A 25,668-nucleotide genomic window follows, 5' to 3' on the forward strand; every position below is an offset into this window, starting at 1 on the left:
AGTATATATATATATATATTTCTAAGCTAGCTTTCTAAGCTAGTATAGTCCAGTTTTCAGGTTAGTGCTGAATTCAGGGCTGTGTTACAAATCTCTGTGTTTGCCCATATCTTACTTGGATAGAAGGAAGTTTCTCTGTTCACCTGTGAGAGAGGGGAGCTTTGAGCAGCCTATCTGTCCCTGGAGGAGTGGTTTCAGCCCAGAAATTAGTAGTTTATTGGCCATTTTGAGCTAATTTCTATCGATTTCATTTCCCTGCTATAAATACCATATTTGCCCGGTTTTGCGCACCGGGCAGTGCCAGTTAGCTAGGGTAAAACTATTCCCGGCTCCACAAAGTCTCCTCTTCAATTTTTCTCTTGGAACTAGACAAACTTTCAACTTAAGCACTCAAGCCATTCATTTCTCAGCCAGGCACTTGCTCAAAACATATAGCAAGCACTTATAAACCCTAGCACTAGACCCTCCTGTACTGTACAGAAGGACAAGGTTGTCTAGTCAACCTTACCAGCCACCCAGTCAAACAGTTCACTGTACCTATCTAGGCATGTCCAAAGGGCAGTTTCAGGTGTACTCTCCAGTCCAACTGGTGAATCTGGGCATTTTGAGGCAATGTTACAACTGCCTCATGTACATAGACAACCCCCTCCTCCTACCACCAAACACTAATACATGCATGAGATGCAGTTATACAGCCAAACTAGAGGCTAAGCTCTCTCAACCCAAGACTGGATCAGACAGTCAAGAGGAGAAGGAAAATATTTGCATCACACCACCAGTCTTACATCGACCCATTAAACCAGCACCGGCAAAAAACACACAAATACATGGAAACATACTCGGATGCTCTAAATAAAAATCTGCAAAAACCAACAGAGACCTCCAAAGCAAACATCCAAGCAACCTCCACATCCCAACACAAACCATGAAACACATACTTCACAAAACCAGTGTGCCATGCAATCACAGCCCTTAAGGCAAAATAACATACCCAACATACTAGTAAAAGGTGACTCTATAGTCAGGCACACTGATGTCCCACTCACTTGGCTGGATAAGGAGAAGGTTACTGTTAGCTGCCTGTCTAGTGCCAGGATCCACCACATAACACAAGTTCTCAGGTCACTCCAGAAGAAGTACAAATATGACTCTGTCATTGTCCATATTGGTGTGAATGACCTGAGCTGTACCTCCCTGGACTACATGAAAAGAGACATGGAAGAGCTCTCTGATCACGTAGCCCAGGCCGGTATGACCCTCACCTTGAGTTGCATCCTGCCCTCACCAAGAATGATACCACAGTATAAATAAAAAATTCTCAATTTCAACAATTGGCTAAGTTTCTGGTGTCATTCAAAGGGGATCCAGTGTCTGTCTGCCTGGGATGACATGCTCAACAAGCCATACTGCTTCTCTAGAGACAGCTTGCACCTGTCACCCTTAGGCTTTTGAATACTTGCTAAGGCTCTTGCCACTCCCACAGTGCCTTTTTTAGGCAAGGCTCAAAAGACAAACCCACCACCATAAATAGCACATGTAACAAAAAACTGAGGGTAATGCTACTTAATGCCACAAGTCTAAACCTCAAAATGCATGCACTCGAAGCACTCCTCAGTATGGAGAAAATCAATATATGTGCAGTAACAGAAACCTGGTTTAAGGCTCCAGAGAGCACCCCAGCCTACCAGGCTACAACTCCTACCATACATTTTGGCCACAGAACCCAAACTGAAATACAAAAGGCAGGGGCATATCCATATTCATCAAGGACACCCACACCTCCAGGTTAGTGGCACAACACGATGCTTCAGAGATCATCCACATACAACTAATAATGGGCAAAACTGCAATTCAAATTGTAGCTTGCTACAGATCACCCACCATGTCCCAGGACCCCCATTCCGCATTTCTGGAAACACTGTTAAACATAAAGGTCCTACCAAACACCCTAATATTGGGTGATTTCAATTACCTAAACATTAACTGGGAGAACTACTGAAGTACTAACTCTCTTGCCCAACTTTTCCTAAAATTTATAAACTCAAACGCCCTTGTTCAACTGGTCAACACTCCCACCAGAGGTGACAACATATTGGACCTAGTCATCACCAACATGGGTGACTGGTGTTTCACACCAGAGGTCAACCCCTCACTGGTTAGATCTGACCATAAACAAATCACTTTGGATATCCATATTCCACCCCCACCCCCGGACAAGAAAGCCACCATGAAAAACTTTTCAAAAGCAAACTTCATGTTACTTAAGCCTGAGGTGGAAAGTTTCAAAGCCCCCATAATGAAGGATAACACTGTCCAAGCTGCAAAATTCTTTACTAATGCATTCTATGGGCAGCTACAAGAATGTATGGATTGTGCCATCCAAAGCAAAACCAAGACTCACTCCTCCAAAAAAAGGAAACCAGTCTGGTGGACTCCTGCCATAAACAAGCTATACAATAGAAATACTAGTACAGAAAAGAGTAAAATCCCAAGAAGGGAAGACATCCCTGATCAGTATCAGCAAGAAACTACAATCCCTCATAAAATCATCCAAGGCGAGCTTTGAAAGAAAAATTGCCAAGGACTCCAAAGATAACCACAAGGCATTCTTTAGCTATGTCAAGAATCTAAGTGGCAATGCTCAGATCTGCTTGGAGTTAGTGCAGAATGGCACAAAATACACTGAACCGACCGATATCGCCAACATCCTGGCAGACAGGCTCAGTGCAAACTTCACCCCCCTTTCACCCACAAAAGGGCCCATAACCATACAAGAAGAATGTAGAGTCCCTGAAATCACAGACACTCAGGTTAAAACAGCCCTCTCCAAAGCCAAAAACAAAGCATCAATGGGACTGGATGGTGTCCCAGGCTGCATCCTACACGAGCTCAAAAACAAACTAACCCCTCACCTAAACACACTGTTCAAACTCAGCCTCTCCACAAGCTACATACCCATAGAGTGGCAGACAGCAATGGTTACTCCGCTCCACAAAGGTGGAGCCACAACAGACCCCAGGAACTATTGCCCTATAAGCCTGACATGCTTGGTCTGCAAGGCTGTGGAGCACATCTTCATGGAACTCATTAACAGAGAAATTGGGAACCTCCAAACACTGGACCCTACCCAGTTTGGCTTTGTTAAGGGCAGATCATGCCTCCTAAACGTGGTGGACCTGTTTGAGACAGTTGCCAAGGCTATAGACGAGGGGAAGCTGGTACACACAGCCTACCTAGACCTCACTAAGGCCTTCGACACCATTCCCCATTCTGGTATTATAGACAAGCTCACCATCCTGTACATAAAACACTACATCACACGATGGATTGCCAACTGGCTCATGGATAGAACCCACATGGTGAAAGTTGCAGGAGGTAGGTTCGTCTCTAAACCGGTTACAAGTGGTGTTCTCCAAGTCTCAGTCCTAGGACCCCTCCTGCTCGGCATATACTTCTCAGAGGTATAGGCAAGCACAGGAGGACTATGGCTGACCAAGTTCGCAGACTACTGCAAACTAGGGGCTATGAATGACTCTCCAGCTAACACAGACATCCTCCAAAAGGGTCTCACTGAGATGGATACCTGGTGTCAAAATCATGGCCTCAAGCTAAATGCCAAAATGTGCATAGTCATCCCCTTTGGAAAAACAAAGTACCCACAAACTACAACATAAGTGGTAGTCCCCTAAATACAGAAGATGTAATAAGGATTCTGGGGAGCCAAGTAGATAGTAATCTCACCTTTGATAATCACATTGCCAAAGTGGTTAGAAAATCCTTTGATGTGGCCCACCTAATCACAAAAGCATTGGCATCCAGATCAAAAGAGGTCATTGTACCCCTCTAGTCATCACTCATCAGACCCATCTTAGAGTACAATGCACCATTTGGGATGTACCTTACAAGAAACCTGCAACAGCTGTAAAGATCACAGAAGTACCTCACCAAGAGGATCAATGGCCGCAAACAGATTCCCTATGCAGCTCAACTGAAGAAACTCCAGTTGTACTCGGTTGCATACTGCCTACTCAGAGGTGATCTCTGCCTGACATACAAGGCCATGTCCAACCCAGAGTTGATGGACATGCTCCACCTAAAGAAAACCTTATCTCCTCGAGCCACATGCTCTAGGGATCTAAACCTCACCACAACAATAAACAGGACATGCTGGAGGGATACATTCCTGTCTCAGAGACTTCCCGTGCTTTGGAACAAGATCCCAATCTACATTAGGCAGAGCTCCTCGCTAACACTCTTCAAAAGAAACCTTGACGAGTGGATGGCAAACCGAAAGTTTACCTCGGGGATCACTCCAGTGGCTCTGCTGGACAGAGGCACAGGGAAGTAATCTAAGGGGGCGACGAAAGCCAACACATTCTGGCTAGGCTTATAAATGCCTTCGGGCAGATAGCCTAGTACCCACCTATGAACCTATGACCTGAGCTGACTCAGGTTGCTTAATTAATTGATACTGATAGGTGTAATGAATGCACTGAATTTTATATTTTCAAGGTACAAAATGATGTGGTTGTAAAACAATACATGTCATAGCAAATAAGCTTGGAGTTCAGGTTTTTTTAGAATAACAGAAATTTCATCATTTTACCTTTGTCATAATTGCATATAGTCTAATAAACAAGTCAAGAGACCAATGTAAACTATTAAGAACCCGAAAAAAGAAACAGAACATTAAAACTGTAACACAACTGTGACTGTTATTTGAAAATAGAAATGTTGCACTACAATGTGTTGGCTTATCGTCTTTGTCACTTATTGGTCAGAGATGAAAAGATCATAATCTCTGCCATCTCTTAAAATTCAATGTACAAAAACACTGAAATAATTAGTCAAGACAAAAATGATTAACAGACATGTGCCTGATTTGAAAAAGGGTGATAAGATGACAATTTAGCCACGTTTGTCATAAGCATCCAGAGGGATTTGCTTTGAAGTAATGGCAGCAAACAAGGTAATTTGTCCCGGTCCCCTTCAATAACACACATCACACCAAATGACATTTGACGATCTTTATTAGATTTCCATAACATAGGTTTGATCACCAACTATTACAACTATTCATAATATAATTGCTACTAAATACAACATACCATCCTTGTAATGTTAATCAGGGCAGCGTACCTACTCACCCTGCCCCAGTAAGCAGCATCCATACCTCTACTCACTTTACTTATGAAGCAGCATCCCATCTCACTTAATACATCATTCATTGTAATGTTAATCAGGTCAGCGTACCTACTCACCTTGCCCAACAAGCAGGGTCCATACCTCTGCTCACTTACTTTACTTATAAAGCAGCGTCCCAACTCACTTCATACACCATTCATTGAATTACCATCCACCAACTAAACCATCCTTACCGCCGCTTGCTTATCTATTCAGCAAGCTTCCTCCAACTACTCATTTCCTTTCCCTAGATTCTTGAAATGAATATCCAGACATCAGAGGGGGAACAGAAGAGAGCAAGCTTATCCCTCTTCTCCGCCTCCCCCCCACTGATATAATAACCCTACACTCCACCAATGAAAAGAGGGAGGGTGGGTGGGTAGCAACTTCACGCCAGAATGTGACTGCTTAACCCAACTACACTAGACTAAATCTCTTAAGCCCCTCCCCATCATTATCTCACTTCTTCCCAACCATCCCTGCCTCCACTTAACCCTTTCACCTCCCCAACCCACTTAACTCCTCTTAATATTCACCTAACCCCCCCCATGAAAATGTCCCGGGACAACTTAGTTTGTTCCAAACTTCATTTGTCCCGGTCCCCTTCAATAACCCACATCACACCAAATGACATTTGACGACCTTTATTAGATTTCCATAACATAGCTTTGATCACCAACTATTACAACTATTCATGATATAATTGCTACTAAATACAACATAACATCCTTGTAATGTTAATCAGGGAAGCGTACCTACTCACCCTGCCCCACTAAGCAGCATTCATACCTCTGCTCACTTTATTTATGAAGCAGCGTCCCATCTCACTTCATACACCATTCATTGTAATGTTAATAAGGGCAACGTACCTGCTCACCTTGCCCAACAAGCAGGGTCCGTACCTCTGCTCACTTACTTTACTTATGAAGCAGCATCCCAACTCACATCATACACTACCCATTTAATTACCATCCATCAACTAAACACCATCCTTACCGCCGCTTGCTTATATATTCAGCAAGCTTCCTCCAACTACTCATTTCCTTTCCCCAGATCCTTGACATGAACATCCAGACATCAGAGGGGGAACAGAAGAGGGCAAGCCTATCCGTCTTCTCTGCCAGCCAGCTTGACCTGGCTGTTCCCCCTCCCTTCTACCCAAAATTGTTCAATCCACTTCCCATAAAGGGAAGGGTCAAGCCAAACATCATTTGGTGTACAATAATTATCCGGACATTACCAGCCCTTGGCAATTATCTAATGCTTACCAAAGCCTCACCTACCATGGGAGCAAGAATACTCAACCCCAATCACAAACACTACCCGACCCCTAGCAAGGAAGACCCCAGCTAACAATACAATGTGATGTTCAGTTCTGATACTCCCCAAAAATTTCAAGCAAACAAGACATTACCTTGTGAATACATATTCAGCTGCACTGCTAGAAAACCAAACTTTTCATCCCCTCCATCAGCTGCCACATTCCTCAGCCTACAATCTTGCCTGCTGAGTCCAGATTCCTTTAGCCCATCAAGTAAAATCCACTCTTCACATCCCATCTGCCACCTCAGTGTTGTCCAATGACCCCACCGCTTATTCGACACCAAAGCATGATCATCTGGGAACGCTCTGTATCTCACCACTGGCACTCGTCACACCATCACTCACCATAAACCAACCCCGACAGTTTCCCCCTTTTGCACCCTTTACCTACTTCCTCCTTACCTGCCCCTTATACCAATGCCATAATCAGCTCCCACTAAATAAACACAAAGCTCAAACATGCCTTACTAAGATGATTACTCAGACCTTCCTTGTGCCCCATTCAAGTAACAACACTTTCCAAATCCCCTTTTCAAGCCACCGCATGATGCCTTCTGCACTCCAGTAATCTGAAAGAAAGAAACAATGATAAATTCTATGTGCACACATACCAGGATTACTTAACATGGAGGCACTGACTGGGACCCCTGTCACCCCATCCAACCTTTACCTATGGCCAATGGCCATGCTCCCTTTACTATTGAATGCAAAGGCCCAAAAGAAGGGACAACTTCCAACATTAATCTAACATACTAACAGTTAATGGAACAAATTGTACAACTGATTAACCCTGATATCAATACTCAAAATGCCTGTCCTTCCCTGACTAGCAGTGTAAAATCCTCTACCAAACTCAACAACTTTGCAGTCCACTTACTTCCATCAGTGACTGTTGCCCACTTGCGTTCCCCTTGTGTAACCTTCTCACTCGCCACTGCTTCCATCATCTGCAAATTTATTGTATTGCCACAACTGGTACTCGCTACATCACCATCTGCAAAGAAAAGGACATTAAACTCTAATAGTAATGAGCAGGCTCCACGTTATACCTACCTATTCCAAATTACAGCCGCAGCATTCCAAGACCCCATCTGCGAGAAAGAAAAGACATGTAAAACATCCAAAATACATAGCACACATTCCAAGGCATCTTCAAGGACAACCTATCCTGCCAACCCAGAATAAATATACCACCGCCACTCCCATCTATCACAAGAAGCCATAACTGAAGTTTTTTTTTTTTTTTTTTTTATTTATTTTCTTTCCTTGGTCCTGTTCAAAGGAACCTTGATTGAATGGGAGATAGGACATTCACCCAAGGAATCACATCATTTGCTCTGCTAGACAGTGGTCCAGAGAAGCTAATACTATGAAAGGAAAAGTACTTTGCCCAACTGACAACAGCTCCATCTAAAACCACATCCACAATGGAACCTCCCTTTCCACCAAACGTACCAAGCACTACTCTTATGGCTTATAAATTGCTAACACAACAGGATTTGCTTTAGCATACCCCCCTCTGAAAGATTCAAAGTCCGAAACTCAAATGTAGTTAGCCCAGTGCCTAGCTCGCAGCTTTCCATTTTCAAAATGAGAAACTAGCATTTAAATTGCGGAACCAATAGGAAAAATTAAATAACTCATACTAACGGCTTACTAACAACTCCAGCTAGGAAGGTCATATGATGGTTAAAATTTGCTGGTTTTACTTCTAACAAGGATCTCTTAATGAATTAATACAACTGCTCCAATCCCAAAGGTTTCTCATTTGTACTGTTGCTCCTACCTATCACACCTGCAACTTGCATATCCCCCCGTACTACCACCGCCTTCAAAGCAATCAAATAGTAAAATCTTGCAAAGAAATTGCCATCATGTATATGCCCCTCAGCACAAAGCTAAACAACCTACAACTGATAGACAAGCTGCCATTACATGAAAAACCTCTAACTTCTGAATCCTTCAACATTTCCTATACCCACTTCTTTGCAACCTTCTGCCATGACACATCTCCAGTGCACTCAGTACCGTCAAATGAAGCCTAATCAAATATAGTGACTTACCTAACTCCAATCTGTGCACTATATACCTAGCTACTAAACTGATAGACTATGCCACCTGCCAAATCCTTTGACAGTTTGGTTAAAGGCCTGCCCTGAGAACAACTCACTGTAGACTGCAAGTAACCTGTGTGGATGCCCTGTACTGCTAACGGTTACGCACATGAGCACCAGACCCCTAAACTACTCCAAACAGGGACCACTCACCAATTGGTAGGATAAGTTTGCATTAGCTTGCACTTACTGAAAGTAAGGTCTTACAAAATGTCTGTCCATACTTACCTGAATCCGTCTTCATCACTTTCCACAAAATCACAGTTACCAAGCAAACTCTGGCCCTTCCATGACAATCTGTATAATTGAGAGGTATACCAACGAACACTCAGGTACCACACCACCCCAGCAGCAACCCGAATCAGGTCCAACATCACTCCAACTCCTTCCTAACTGCCAGAATTAACCAACCCACTCTCCAATGCCCAATGAGCCCCCCCACACACACACCGGAAGTGGTATGTGGTGTAAAAGTCTTTACAAACTTAAAACTCACCAAGCACTTGCTTCCCACTGCATTTAACACAACTGAATTAACGCAACTGGTCAGGTACATAGGTTCATAGGTTCATATTAGGCTATCTGCCCTAGGGCATTTATAAGCCTAGCCAGAGTGTGTTTGGCTTTCGCCACCCATTTTAAATTAATTTTGCTATGCCCTTTTTCGAGGTTAGTATACTGTGCCTCTGTCTAACAGTAACACAGAAGTGATACCCGGGGTAAACCTACGATCTCCCATCCACTCATCAAGATTCCTCTTGAAGAGAGTCAATGAGGGACTCTGCCTAACCTGGACAGGGATTTTATTCCAGAGTGAAGGGAGCCTCTGGGTTATGAATCTGTCCCTCCAGCATGTCCTATTTATTTCAGTGCTGAGGTTCAAGTCTCTCGAGCACGTAGCTCGATGGGATTTGGATTTTCTGAGGTGCAGCATGTCCATTAATTCCAGGTTGGACATGGCTTTATACGTCAGGCACAGATCGCCTCTCAGCAGGCGGTATGCCACTGAGTAGAGCTGTTGAGTTTCTTTAACCAGGCAGCATATGGCATCTGTTTGAGCCCTTTGATCCTCTTGGTGAGGTACTTTTGGGGTCTTTCCAGTTGCTGCAGGTGTCTGGTAAGGTACATCCCAAAAGGCACAAAAGGAAAGTAGAAGCACGCTGACACAATAAATGGCACGGACTTTTTAATAAACGTAAGCGCTTTCAGCTAAGCAAATGCCCAGCCTTCATCAGACAAAAAGCAGTTAACACAGCTTGGTTTTTATACATAAAACCTACATCTGCAAGTGGCTAAACAGCCAATCACATTACTAACTTGATACAGGATATTCCTATCTCTATCTCTCTATCAAGTTGTTTAGTGGAGTAGTAACTCAACAGATGATTAATATAGGCTTGTTAGAAGTTGTTCTATCTAATTAAAAGAAATAGGAATATCCTGTATCAGTTTAGTAATGTGATTGGCTGTTTAGCCACTTACAGATGTAGGTTTTATGTATAAAAACCAAGCTGTGTTAACTGGTCTTTGTCTGATGAAGGCTGGGCATTTGCTTAGCTGAAAGCACTTATGTTTATTAAAAAGTCCATGCCGTTTATTGTGTCAGCGTGCTTCTACTTTCCTTTTGTGTGTTTTACTCAGTTTTTAAAGCTTTTTCTGTTACATCCCAAAAGGGGCATTGTACTCAATTATGGGCCTGATGAGGGATGAGTAAAGAGGCACAATGACCTCCCCTGATCTAGATGTGAATCCCTTCATGATTAGGTGTGCTATATAAAATGTTTTTCTAACCACTTTGGCCACGTGGTTGTCAAATGAGAGATTGCTATCAACTTGGGTCCCCAGGTCCCTAATTACTTCTTCTGTACTTAATGGATTACCACCTATGTGGTAATTTGTGGGCACTTTGTTTTTGCCAAAGGGGATGACTATACACTTTTTGGCATTTAGCTTGAGGCCATGGCTCTGGCACCAGTTGTCTGTTTCTATGAGGCCCTTTTAGGGGATGCTTGTGTCAGCTGGAGAGTCGATTATGGTGCCCAGTTTGCAGTCATCTGTGAACTTGGTCAGCCACAGTCCTTCTGTGTTGGCCTGTACCACCGAGAAATATATACCAAACAAGAGAGGTCCCAGGACTGAGCCTTGTGGGACACCACTTGTAACTGGTTTGGAGTCTGACATGGCTCCAGCAATTCTAACCATGTGGGTTCTGTCCTTGAGCCAGTTTGCAACCCATCTAGTGATACAGAGGTTTATATTTAAGCTGGTGAGCTTATCTATAATGCCTGAGTGAGGTATCGTATAGAAGGCTTTTGCGAGGTCCAGGTAGGCTGTGTGGACCACTTTCCCCTCGTTAATGGCTTTGGTGACTGTTTCAAAGAAATCAACCAGGTTTAAGAGGCAGGATCTGCCCTTAACAAAGCCAAACTGGGTAGGATCCAGTGTCTGTAGGTCCCCAATATCTTTATTTAGGAGGTCCATGATGATCCTTTCCATAGCTTTGCAGACCAAGCTAGTCAGGCTTATGGGGCGATAGTTTCTAGGATCCTTTGAGGAACCACCTTTGTGGAGAGGGACCACTGTTGCAGTACGCCACTCTTTGGGTACATATCCTGTAGTAAGGCTGATATTGAACAGTAGTTTTATGTTTGGGTTTAGCTCTTCTTGGAGTTCATGTAGGATGCAGCCCGGGACACCGTCTGGTCCCATTGATGCTGTGTTTTTTGCTTTGGGGAGGGCAGCTCTTACCTGAGCATCTGAGATGTCAGGGGGGCAGCACTCTGCTGGGATAGATATTTGCCCTTTTGGTGGGGAAAGGGGGGAGTTTGCGCTGAACCTGTCAGCTAGGATGTTGGCAAAGTCTGTGGGTTCGGTGTATTTTTTGTCATTTTGGACTAATTCTGAGCATATCTGGGAATTCCCACCCAGGTTCCTAACATAACTAAAGAAAGCCTTGTGATTATCCTTAGTGTCAAAGCGGCCTTAGACGATTTTATGAGTGCCTGTAGTTTTTTGCTAATACTGATCAGAGATGCCTTCCCTTTTTGGGATTTTGCTCTATCATGTAGTAGCTTCCTCCTTCTATTGTATAGTTTGTTTATGGCTGGAGTCCACCAGACAGGACGTCTGCCTTTGGAGGATTGGGTCTTGGTTTTATTTGGGATTGCATGATCCATGCATTCCTGAAGGTGTTCATAGAATGCATTTATAAAGGATTCTGCAGTCTGGGCCGTATTTTCCACAGGCTCGGGGGCTTTGAAGGATTCCACCTTGGTTTTGAGGAGTGTGAAATTTGCTTTAGAGAAGTTTTTCACTGTGGTTTTCAGGGCAGGGGGTGGAGTTGGGATGTGAATATCCAGTGAGATTAGTTTATGGTCTGATCTTACCAGTGAGGGATACACTTCTGGTCTGGAGCATAGAGTCCCCATGTTGGTGATGATCAGGTCCAGTATGTTTTCCCCTCTTGTGGGAGTGGTAACAAGTTGTTCCATAGCATTTGAGTTTATAAATTCTAGGAACCTTTGGGCTAGGGTGTTGGAGCTGGAGTAATGCTCCCAGTCTATGTTTGGGTAGTTGAAGTCACCCAATATAATGGTGTTTGGAGAGACCTTCATATTTTCCAGTGTTCTCAGGAAGGCCGAGTGGGGTTCCTGGGTTTGAGAGGGTGGTCTGTAGCAGGCTATAAACTGGAAGGCAGTTTTACCCACTGTTAGTTGCACATGGATAGTCTCTGATGCTTCGTGCTGTGCCAACAACCTGGAGGTGTGGGTATCTTTGATGAATATTGATACTCCCCCACCTTTTGTGGTTCGGTCCAAGTTTTGGGGCCGAAAAGCGTGGTATGAGGTATAACCTGGTAGTGCTGGGGTGCTCTCAGGAGCCTTGAACCAGGTTTCTGTTACTGCACAGATATCGATGTTCTCCATGCTAAGGAGAGTTTCGAGTGCATGCATCTTGAGGTTTAGACTTCTGGCGTTGAGTAGCATTACTCTTAGTTTCTTATCCCTTGTGATACCTATGGAGGTGGGTTTGTCTTTTGAGCCTTGCCTAAAAAAGGCACTATGGGGGTAGCAAGAGCCTTTGCCAATATCCGAAAGCCCAGGGGTGACAGGTGCAAGCCGTCCCTAGCGAAGCATCGTGGCTTGTCGAGCATGTCATCCCAGGCTGACAAGCATTGGATCCCCTTTGAATGACACCAATACTTAAGCCAATTGTTGAAATTGATCATCTTGTCTTCATATTGTGGCATCATTCTTGGTGAGGGTCTGATGCTACTCAAGGTCAGGGTCATACCGGCCTGGGCTACATGCTCAGAGAGCTCCTCTATGTCTCTTTTCATGTAGTCCAGGGAGTTACGTCTCAGGTCATTCACACCAGCATGGACAATGACTGAGTCATATTTGTACTTGCCTTGGAGTGACCTGAGTGCTTGTGTTATGTGGCGGATCCTAGCGCCCGACAGGCAGCTCACCGTGACCATCTCCTTGTTCTGCCTGGTGAGCGGGACGTCGGTGTGCCTGACGATAGAGTCACCTATTACAAGTGTATCAGGTGTGTTGTTTAGCCTTAAGGGCTGTGACTGTTCGGCACACTGGCTTTGTGAGCTATGTGTTGCATGTGTTTTGTTTTGGGGTAGCAGTTGCTTGGGTGTCTGCTTTTGAGGTCTCTGTTGCTTAGGCAGATTTTTATTTAGAGCCTCTGAGTATGTTTTTGTGTGTTTATGTGTTTGGTTTGCTGTCATGGTAGGTCTATGTGAGACTGGAATTGTAGTGAGTGTGGTTTCCTTCTCCTCCTGACTGGTTTCGCCAGTACTGAGTTGAGAGAGCTTAGCCTCCAGTATGGCTATATGGTTGCTTCTCTCACATGTGTTGGAATTTGCTGGGAGGAGGAGAGGGTTGTCTGTGTACATGAGGCAGTTGTAACATTGCCTCAAGATTCCCAGATTCACCAGCTGGACTGGAGAGGAGATTGACAACTGACCTTTGGACATGCTAGAATAGTATTGGGAATTCCTTTATAATTGAAAAAAAAGGGCCAATGGGGAACGAGGTACTCAAGGGGAGTTTGTGAGGGTGCAGTGCTTTTAATATTTTAGTTCTGACTTATATAATTGCTTTAGTGAGCAAGTGCCAGGTAACTTAAATGCAATGTGTTACAGGTAACTTAAATACAAAAATGACAAACAGTAACTTTCTTTCAAGTGAAACAAGGAGATAAGTACAGTAAGCAATGCAGATATCACTAGGGATCCACAGAAGTGCTGAAAAGCCGCGTTTTAGGTGGAATTAGTGTTTCAGGGAAATAACAAGCAAACAAACAACAAGCATACAAATAAAGCTAGATTCAGCAGGCCTGGATCTAGTCTATCCTACAGCAAACAAGGTGTACCAATTTCAGTAAGAAACAGTTCAAATATGCAGGCACTATAAGCTTTTAACCAGAAATTCCCAGCTCAGAAGGGCAGAGTCCAGCCTCTCTTCCCACAAGAGTGCAGACCATGAACCTTCTTAATGTAAAATAACTGGCCTGAAGCCCAAGTGCTTAAACCAGAACTAATACACTTTTAGAATAACAGACACTGAGCCCTCAATCAGCAGTTCACAACTTAGAAGGATGTAAGCTACCTGTCCTGCCACCACAGTGCAGGCCACAAACCTTCCTAATGTAAAACAACTGGTCTGAAGCCCAAGTGCTTAATCCAAAATACTTAGAATGATAGCTACACTTTAATCAAGTTACTACCAAGCAGTAATAAATACAATTGAATACTTTAAAGAATGCCTGGATTAGTGATCAAGTTATACAAACAAAGTTAGATTCAGCAGGCCTGGATCTAGTCTATGCTACAGCAAACAATGTGTACCAATTTCAGTAAGAAGCAGTTCAAATATGCAGGCACTATAAGCCTTTAACCAAAAATTCCCAGCTCAGAAGGGCAGAGTCCAGCCTCTCCTCCCACAAAAGTGCAGACCACGAACCCTTTTAATGTAAAATAACTGGCCTGAAGCCCAAGTGCTTAAACCAGAATTAGTACACTTTTAGAATAACAGACACTGAGCACTCAATCAGAAGTTCCCAACTTAGAAGGATGTAAGCTACCTGTCTTGCCACTACAGTGCAGGCCACAAACCTTCCTAATGTAAAACAACTAGTCTGAAGCCCAAGTGCTTAATCCAAAAGACTTAGAATGATAGCTACACTTTAATCAAGTTACTACCAAGCAGTAAAAAATATAATTGAATACTTTAAAGAATGCCTGGATTAGTGCTCAAGTTATACAAACAAAGCTAGATTCAGCAGGCCTGGATCTAGTCTATGCTACAGCAAACAAGGTATACCAATTTCAGTAAGAAGCAGTTTAGATATGCAGGCACTATAAGCCTTTAACCAGAAATTCCCAGCTAGAAGGTCAGAGTCCAGCCTCTCCTCCCACAAGAGTGCAGACCACAAACCCGTTTAATGTAAAATAACTGGCCTGAAGCCCAAGTGCTTAAAACAAAATTAATACACTTTTAGAATGACAGACACTGAGCCCTCAATCAGCATTTCCCAACTTAGAAGGATGTAATCTACCTGTCCTGCCACCACAGTGCAGACCACAAACCTTCCTAATGTAAAACAACTGGTCTGAAGCCCAAGTGCTTAAACTAAAAGGCTTAGAATGAGCTACACCAAACAGTAATAAATACAATTGAGTACTTTTAAGATGACGCAAAAGCAAAATGAAGTAGGAAGAAACACAAATACAGTAAAAGCAGATATTTTTTTTTTTTTTTGAGTGAGCAAATGAGATGGGCCCAGGAGTTACAGGACAGAAACAAGTGTAAATGCAGGCCTTCAAATCAGAAAGTTGAGAGAGATGGAAGACCGCCCAAATGACCAATAACTACGAACCACTCCTTATGTGGTAGCCAGGTTACCTAGTGCTTACCACTCCCACTGATAAGCTAGAAGGCTTCCATCCAACACAAAAAGGCTTGGGGGCTCAGAAGCTTACAAATAGTCCTGGATACAGCAAATATGTATCTGGAACACTAATTACAGGAAAGGTAGGAAACAGGCTTACAATTTTTTTTTTCAGAAAAGTAGCAAAAACAGTAGTAAAAACAATTCACATGCAGTGCAAGCCTGCATACTTGAGTATGTAGCAATATTAGTTCACACACAGTTTGAAAAAATGTAATTAAATTAAAAAGGACTAAAAGCAAGTGCAGAAAGGGTTTATTAGGTAGAATGAGGTAAAGAGATGGGACTGGGGGAGTGTCCTAGATCAAATCTACAGTGGGGCGGGCACTGCAAAAGCCACCAAATTTAAACTACAACCAAGAACAGGGGGGGGGGGGAGTTTCAACAGAGATTTGAGGAATCAGAGTGCAAATTATAAAACCAAAAAAATATATACTGATCTCTGTATATTTGCAGAACAATAAGACAACAGATATCTAAGCAACAATTTAGCTCTATAATACAGAATAATACAGAAAAATATACTCAGCTCTATATATTTGCAGATAGTCTTGTAAGGCTGTCTCTCAACACACAGGTTCCACTTTAAATGCCATATGCGTGGAAACTACAAAGGGTCACAGCCCATGAACAAACTCAAAGGGAACCATAAAGTAACGCTAATCAATGAGGTAACCGAGGAAAAGAACACCACGTAAAACAACCAGGGTGATGAAGAGCGGTCACAACCTGAACGCTGAAAACATCTCCTCAATAATTAAGAGGTCACCCTGTTGCCTATACATGTGAGTCAGCCAGTGAAGGAAGGAGATAAAACAAAACCACACGCGCACTTAATTCTCTGATTAACAGCCATAACAGTTCTCCCCTCCACAACAATACACCTGACAACATAACCCTACAGTAAAAAAAAAAAGGGTACACCAGACATACTAAGTTACTCCATAAAGCAAAGCAAGAACGCAGGGCTGACAGAGAATGACAAGGCACATTACATTACCAACAAAAGAAGAAGTGATCTGTAACATGCTTCTTAACATGAAAGATTTGGTGACCACCTGCCCTAAACACCATCTATACCACGAAACATTAAGCCTTAACCCTACAATGAGAGTAGAAGAGGAGCCCAGCTTAGAAGAAGTAAGATCAGCACTAAGGAAAATGAAGTCAGGGAAAGCAGCAGGCTCAGATGAGGTCACAGCAGATATGATAAAGATGCTGGGTGAGCTAGGGGAGAAATGGCTCCTGAGGGTACTAATTGCAGTGTGGAGAGAAAGACGTATTCCAGATGACTGGAGAATAAGCATACTCATGCCAGTGTACAAGAACAAAGGGGACATCCACAACTGTGGACAGTACAGAGGCATCAAACTCCTACCACATTGCATGAAAGTTCTGGAGAGGGTGATTGATAAACGAATATGCAGACTAATAGAATGTAAGATGGAAGATGAACAGTTTGGATTCAGATCAGGATGTAGCACAATTGACCCGATGTTTGCATTGAGACAGATACTTGAGAAGAAACTAGAGAAGAGGAGAGAGTCAAACTGGGCTTTCCTAGACTTTGAGAAAGCATATGACAAGGTCCCAAGAAAGCTGATCTGGGCAGTACTGCGGTGGTTTGAAGTCACAGAAACATTGGTAGAATTAGTACAGGCTATGTACAAGGACCCAGTGACTCAAGTGCGAACAGTGTTTGGCCTCACTGAGGGGTTCCCAGTGGGATTGGGTGTACACCAGGGTTCAGCTCTGAGCCCACTGCTGTTCATACTGGTAATGGACTACATCAGCAAACAGGTTGGAGGGGTCAGAGCAACAAAGCTGCTGTATGCAGACAATGTGGCAGTACAGGCAGACTCTGATCTAGAACTTCAGCAAAGGACAGGAGAATGGAATGCAAATCTGAAGGCACATGGGATGAAACTAAGCACAGATAAGACAGTGATAATGGCAGCAGATTAGGGAAATCAGAAGAAGCTGAGAATAGAGATAGATGGGAAGATAGTAGAACAGATAAACAGTTTCAAGTATCTGGGAGGGGTGGTTGAGGAGAAGAGTAGTCTGAATGAAGAGGTCAAAGCTAGAATCAGAGGGGCTGCAGCCAACTGGCATAGAGTATCAGGTGTAGTATATGATAGAAGAATGCCAAAGAAGCTGAAAAGTAAGGTGTACAAGACAGTGGTGCGACCAGTACTACTGTATGGTACAGAAACCTGGGCAGTAAAGGCAGAACAGTTGAAAAAGCTAGAGGTGATGGAAATGAAGTGCCTGAGAAAGGTGGTAGGATTCACACTGCGGGACAGGTGAAGAAATGAGGACATAAGAGCAGAAGCCAAATAACTCCAATTACAGAAAAGATCAAAGAAAACAGATTATGGTGGTTTGGGCACATGTGTAGAAAAGGAGAAGACAATCTGGTGAGGGAGATTTGGGACAGACAGGAAGAAGGTAAGAGGAAGCGAGGGTGTCCAGCAAAGAAGTGGATGGATTATGTGAAAGAAGATCTGCGACAGTCAATCATGAGTGTTGAAGAAGGCAGGAGAGTGGCACTGAATCGAGAGAGTTGGCGCCAGTTAATACGATACCCCCACCCCATGTAAATGGGAAAAAGGGGATGATGATGATGATGATGATGATGATGATGATTAAGCCTTAACCCCATGAACCACTACCTGCTCCATCCTCCCCAGGGATAATGAACCCACATAAGCATAATTTCACATCTCAGTTGTAACCCAAAGCATAACCAATGCCCTGTTTAACTCAATTAGTCAACTGTACAGCAGCGGAAAGGAACCATGAGCAACTTAGGGCCTCACAGGGGTTACAAGCAAATCTTCAGCAACCGATGCTCCCCTGCATTGCGATCATATCTCTCAAACCTCTTAGAGAAAGAATTCTGGACAAAGCTGCCAGTAAAAGTGGGACAAAGGCTCAACATTAGGGACAATGCTTAAATATTGCTCTTACAAACTTAAAAGTTGATAGAATAACAGGCTATTAGCATGGATTTTCTGAAGGGTATGAAGTTCAAAACTCAAATGTCTGTCATTAATAAATGACTTGCTAATACTAGCCAGAAAACCAAAATTCTTCGACAACTGGACTCGACATGTCAAGCAAAATCTGACTTCCTACTCACTGTGAGAACTGCCTTCAGATTTCTTGTTCATCCCTACTCTGTCAACCGTTAAAGTGCCCTCAGCAGTTCTACTCTCAGCACCACACTACCTGCCTCTGCAATAAATACACTCTGTAGCTAGCAATAATCTTTTTTTTTTCTCCTACTCTGCACTTAAATGCATGCAGCATAAAACTCAAATGCCCGATATCCTACCGGAATCCCAGCCCCCCCTTGCCTTGCCACAAATCTAACCCCTGCACATGTCCTTAGTGACAGAATTCAGCAACTCAGTCACTACTGCAGGGTCTTCCTCTGATGGCGACCATCACTCATGTGCACTCCCAAGCTCGTGACTCAGTCACTACTGCGAGGTCATTCGCGTGCACTCCCAAGCCCACGAAAGGAAGAGAAGGAAAAAAAAAAAAAAAAAAAAACCTACCTTCAACTGGTGCAAGCACCGTACCAGCCCAGACATCAATTATATACTCCGCTACCCCTTAAGACATCTATTTATAACTAAATACGCCCCATTCAGCTCGGAACCCACCATCTAACCACTGGCCTAAAGAGAGCTCCCTGACAAGAAAAGGCAACCATACTCTTCAACTCCTAACCGGAACTTTCACCAAAGTCATAAATACATGAATTGCCCACAAGAAAAACCCTTCACCACTGCTCCCAAGAAATTTAGTAGATAACAGAATAACAGGCTGTGCACTAGCCTGACTACTCCCTAAAGTCAAAAGTTTTACCCTTCATTACCCCCATACTCACAAAGGCCTACCTTACCAACCCTGCTCTTACCGGTCATCATGGGCATAATCTTGCTCTGTAGCAAGTTCACGCCAGAATGTGACTGCTTAACCCAACTACACTAGACTAAACCTCTTAAGCCCCTCCCCATCATTATCTCACTTCCTCCCAACCATCCCTGCCTCCACTTAACCCTTTCATAGGTTCATAGGTTCATAGGTCCATACTAGGCTATCTGCCTGAGGGCATTTATAAGCCTAGCCCATAGTTTTGTGGCTTACGCCACCCCTTTAGTTTGGAGAAACTATGCCCATTATTTTGCTGTGCCTCTGTCGAGCAGTGACACTGAGGTAACCCCTGGGGTGTATCTGCGATCTCCCATCCATTGGTCAAGATTCCTCTTGAACAAGGCCAGCGAGGTGCTCTGCCTCACATAAACCGGGATTTTGTTCCACAGCATAGGGAGTCTTTGGGTGATGAATCTATCCCTCCAGCATGTCCTATTAATAACCGTGTCGAGGTTTAAGTCTCCGTCCCTTGTGGCTCTGAGGGATCTAGATTTTTTGAGATGAAGCATGTTCATCAAATCTGGGTTTGACATGGCCTTGTATGTCAGGCATAGGTCACCTCTGAGCAAGCGGTAAGCAACTGAATATAACTGGAGTTCTTTCAGTCGGGCAGCATAAGACAGATTTTTGAGACCCTTTATCGTTTTGGTGAGGAACTTTTGTGGCCTCTCCAGCTGCTGCAAGTGTCGGGTCAGATACATTCCGAATGGGGCATTGTACTCGATCATTGGTCTGATGAGTGATGAGTATAGGGAGACTATGACTTCCCTTGATCTAGATGTGAATCCCTTCATGATAAGGTGGGCAATGTAGAAGGTCTTCCTAACTACTTTAGCAATATGAGTGTCGAATGAAAGGCTACTGTCAACCTGGGTTCCCAGGTCCCTAATAACTTCTTCTGTGTTCAGGGATTGCCACCTATATGGTAGCTAGGGGTAACCTTATTTTTCCGAAGGGTATGACTATGCATTTCTTGGCATTTAACTTTAGGCCATGGCTCTGGCACCAGTTATCCGTTTCTGTGAGACCCTTCTGAAGGATATCTTTGTCGGATGTGTTTTCAACTACGGCGCCCAGTTTGCAGTCATCTGCAAACTTTGTCAGCCATAACCCTCCTGTGTTTGCTTGTACTTCAGAAAAGTAGATGCCAAACAAGAGTGGGCCCAGGACTGAGCCCTGTGGGACACCACTTGTGACAGGCTTTGAGTCTGACATGGCGCCAGCAACTCTGACCCTGTGGGTTCTGTCACTCAGCCAGTTTGCAACCCATCTTGTAATGTATGGGTTTACATTTAAGTTGATGAGTTTTTCAATGATACCCAAGTGAGGTATTGTATCAAAAGCCTTCGCCAGGTCTAAGTAGGCTGTATGGACTGCCTTTCCCTCGTCAATGGCCTTGGAGACTGTTTCGAAAAAGTCAACCAAGTTTAGAAGGCATGATCTGCCTTTGACAAAGCCAAACTGGGTTGGATCCAAAGTCTGCAAGTTCCCTATGTCTTTATTTATGAGATCCATTATGATCCTCTCCATGGCTTTGCAGATAAGGCTTGTCAAGCTAATGGGACGGTAATTTCCAGGGTCGGTGGAGGCACCGCCTTTGTGGAGTGGGACCACAGTTGCTGTGCGCCACTCCTGGGTACGTATCCGGAGGTGAGACTAAGATTAAACAGCTGTCCTAACTGTGGGTTTAATTCCTCGTTGAGTTCATGGAGCACACAGCCGGGGACACCATCAGGTCCCATGGATGCTGTGTTCTTTGCCTTGGAGTGAGCAATTCTCACCTGGGCGTTAGAGATGTTTGGGGGGCTACAATCATTTGGTATAGATATCTCTCCTTTAGGGGGGGGAGTTTGCACTGAACCTTTCAGCCAGTATGTTGGCAATGTCTGTAGGATCAGTAATCTTCACATCATTTTGAACTAATTCTGAGCATATCTGGGAGTTTCCTCCTAGGTTTCTGACATAGCTAAAGAATGCCTTATGGTTGTCTTTAGAGTCCTTAGCTATTTTTTTCTCAAAATTAACTTTGGATGATTTTATGAGAGCTCTTAGCTTTTTACTTATAGTGATCAGCGGTGTCTTACCTTTTAAGGATTTTGCTCTATCTTGTAGTAGCTTTCTCCTTTTGTTGTAGAGTTTGTTTATGGCTGGGGTCCACCAGACTGGACGCTTGCCTTTGGTACAAAGAGTCTTTGTTTTGCTTGGGATTGCCTGATCCATGCAACCCTGCAGGTGCTGGTAGAAGGCATTTGTAAGTGATTCAGCGGTTTGAGTAATGTTAACCGCCGGCTCAGGGGCCTTAAAGGAGACCACACTAGTCTTTAGAAGTGTGAAGTCGGCTTCGAGAAGTTCTTTACTGTGGTCTTTTTCATTTCGGGTGGGGGCGGGATGAGGACCTCCAGCGAGATTAGTTTGTGATCAGATCTCACCAGTGAGGGGTATACTTCCGGCGTTGAACATTGTGCTCCCATGTTCGTGATGATGAGATCAAGTATGTTTTCTCCTCTTGTGGGGATGGTGACTAGTTGTTCCATGCCATTTGAGTTTATGAATTCCAGGAACTTTTGGGCTAGAGTGTTTGGGCTTGAGTAGTGTTCCCAGTCTATATTAGGGTAGTTGAAGTCACCTAGTATGATGGTGTTCGGAGATACATTTATCCCCTCCAGTGTTTTCAGGAAGGCCATATGAGGTTCCTGAGTTTGCGAGGTGGCCTGTAACATGCTACAAATTGCAGAGCAGTCTTGCCTATGGTTAATTGCACCTGGATGGTTTCCGATGCATTGTGCGATGCCACCAATCTTGAGGTGTGGGTGTCCTTGATGAATATGGATACCCCTCCTCCTTTCTTGGTATTGTCCAGGTTTTGGGGCCGGAACGCATGATATGAGGTAAAACCTGATAGTGCTGAGGTGCTCTCAGGAGCCTTGAACCAGGTTTCTGTCACAGCACAGACATCAATGTTCTCCATACTGAGAAGGGCCTCAAGTGCGTGCATCTTGAGGTTGAGACTTCTGGCATTGAGCAGCATTACCCTTAGTTTTTTTTCTTTGTTTTGTTCTAGGGTGGTAGGTTTAGAATTTGAGCCTTGCCTAAAAAAGGCACTATGGGGGTGGCAAGAGCCTTTGCCAAAATCCGGAATCCCAGGGGTGACAAGTGCAAGCCGTCCCTTGCGAAGCAGCGTGGCTTGTCCAACATGTCATCCCAGGCAGACAGACATTGGATCCCCTTTGAATGACACTAGAGTTTAAGCCAATTGTTAAAGCTGATCATCTTATCTCTGTATTGTGGCATCATTCTTGGTGAAGGTAGGATACTGCTCAAGGTCAGGTTCATACCTGCTTGGGCTACATAATCAGAGAGCTCCTCTATGTCTCTTTTCATGTAGTCCAAGGAGGTACGTCTCAGGTCGTTAACACCAGCGTGGACAATGATTGAGTCGTACTTGTACCTGCCGTTGAGAGACCTGAGTGCATGCGTTATGTGGCAGATTCTAGCACCCGACAGGCAGCTTACTGTGACCTTCTCCTTACTCAGTCTGGTGAGTGGGACGTCAGTGTGTCTGACTATGGAGTCACATGACTAGTGTGTCTGGCATTGTGTTTGGCCTTAAGGGCTGTGACTGCTTGACACTCTGACTGTGTGGTCTATGTGTTGCAGGTGTTGTGTTCTGAGGTGGTAGTTGTTTGGGTGTCTGCTTTGGTGGCCTCTGCTGTTTTGGTAGATTTTTGATCAGAGCCTCCGAGTATGTCTTTGTGTGTTTATGTGTATGATTTGAGGTTGTGATGGTATTATGTGAGGGTCTATAGTGTGTGTGGTTACCTTCTCCTCCTGTCTGGTCATGCCAGTCCTATGTTGAGAGAGCTCAGCCTCCAGTTTGGCCATATAGTTGCATCTCTCGCATGTATTTGTGTTTTGTGGGAGGAGGAGAGGGTTGTCTGTGTACATGAGGCAATTGTAACATTGCCTCAATATTAGGAACAGAAGGATAGATATTGCCTCAATATTCCCAGGTTCACCAGCTGAGCAGGAGAGGACATTAGCAACTGATCCCTCGACATGCTAGAAGGAATAGACAGAAAACCTTAAGAAAAGGTTCTGGGGGATGTGGGTGACCGAGAAATGGGGTTTGCTTTTTTGGGGTACTTTCTATAACAAGAGTGCTGTATCGAGGTGATAAGTACTGTGCAAGAGCAGAGAAGTGAAAATTCAGGAGACAGCCAAAATGTCACTCAAAATGTTAATAAAATGTAGGTTGCAATGCTGTATATTCATTTTTAATGAAAGTGCTGCAGTGATATTACTGTCATTCAGAAAAGTTCAGCTTCACATGAAGATTGCATAATAGCAAGAGAGAAGAGATATGCTTACACATTATAATATGCAAGTATACCTACCTAAAAAAAGCTAAGGGGAAAATCTTTCCATAAAGAAAAATAGGCTCTTTAAAATGTTGAAAGCTTTCAGTATTTTGTATGTAAATTGTGTTGTCTAGTTCCCTTCTACTGTGCAGTCAAAATAAGGTGGAAACAAAAAAAATCATTCTCAGATTTTTGTTTTTGTTTCATATTTTCAAACAGCAGCAGTATGACTGCTGAACTTTTATTCATTTATATATTGCAATAAATCAGATAGCAAAGAAAATTTGTCTGACCTGCATTTGTTTGTGAATGTGTCTCCTTTTGCAGACACACTTGTACGAACACAAATAAACTAGCTTTATCTTTTCCGTTATGGCAGTTTGGTTATACTGGCCTTCATCTGCCTGTTTATGAGGTTATAAATAAAAGTATTTCATTGTCATATTGCAATAAACAGGTAGTGTTTATAATCTAGTAAGAAAATGCTTTCCCTCCCTTTCACAAAACTACTTTTGGCAATAAAAAATAGTAAGAAACAAGTCACTAAAATGTTTGATAAGAAAAGCATAGGGCAGTTGAAGAACTGATATTACTTTTTAAAAGTCTCCTTGCTTCTGAAGCTTTTTAATGCTTGATTATTTGGGCAACTTAAAAAAGTGACTTGAATTACTTGTAATACTCAACATGAGACGAGAGGTAAATTGTCAAATCAATTAGGCCCTAAGCATCAGAACTGGTTAACGAAATACATGCACTCAAGCACAAATGTAGTGGGAAGTACCTTGTCACTTGTGATTAATAGAAAAGCAAAAATTGTTGTGCATTAGAATTCCTTTAGAGAGTACTTATATGTGGCATGTATACCCAAGCTGTGCCATTTCATACGTAGTCTAGAAAATGTCAAAACATCTTATTGGCCTTGACTTGTGTAAAGGACGTCAGAAAAAATAGTTTGCTCTAAAGAAAGCAACACAATCATGCATATCCTTATCACTTGACTCCCATGTTACTTGTTTTACACGTTACACTAAAATATCAATATCTAGGGTGCAAGACAACCAAGGGATGCATCAGAAGTAGTGGATGCAGAAAGCTGTACTGTACTCAAACTTTTATGACCATGTCAAAGAATAACAGGTACTGAAAGTGTAGAATCTTACTGTGCTGGCAATACCTGCAGTTAAAATGTATCCTAGGGAAGATAAATAGAAACAATAAGGTCTGCAAGAACTCCAGTAAAGTTCAAAATAAAAAGAAATACAGGTACGTTTCCACAATTTAACACCTACTGTAAAGTTCCTTTGCAAAAGTTTGTACAATGAGAGAGAAGGAGTAAAAATAAATTATACCACATAACCCAGAATGGATTACTACTTTATCAAGAAGTGTTTGCATGTATTCTAGTCCTTCATGTTCTGCTGAAGATTCACCAGAGGCAACATTCACTATCAAGAAAAGCAAATGGCTGTTAATAATGGCCATCACCAAAAACCGAATACACCCATATGGCAAATTGTCTAGATATTTAGGGTGCAACTTGGACTGCACCCATAGCTCTCAACTTTCCATCTCCAAAATGAGGAACACTAGCCCTCATAATGTGGAACAAATGGGCAAAATGTGGAACACATACTAATGGCTTACTAACAACTTCAACTAGGAAGGTCATAGAATGGTTAAAATATGCTGGTTTTACTTATAAAGAAGATCTTTGAATGAATTAATATGATTCATTTCTGTTTACAATGGATTTCACTTAAAAAAAAAATTCCTAA

This window comes from Protopterus annectens, chromosome 6.part1 (assembly GCF_019279795.1).
Source record: "Protopterus annectens isolate FY-2018-M chromosome 6.part1, PAN1.0, whole genome shotgun sequence".
NCBI classification, from domain to species: Eukaryota; Metazoa; Chordata; order Ceratodontiformes; family Protopteridae; genus Protopterus; species Protopterus annectens.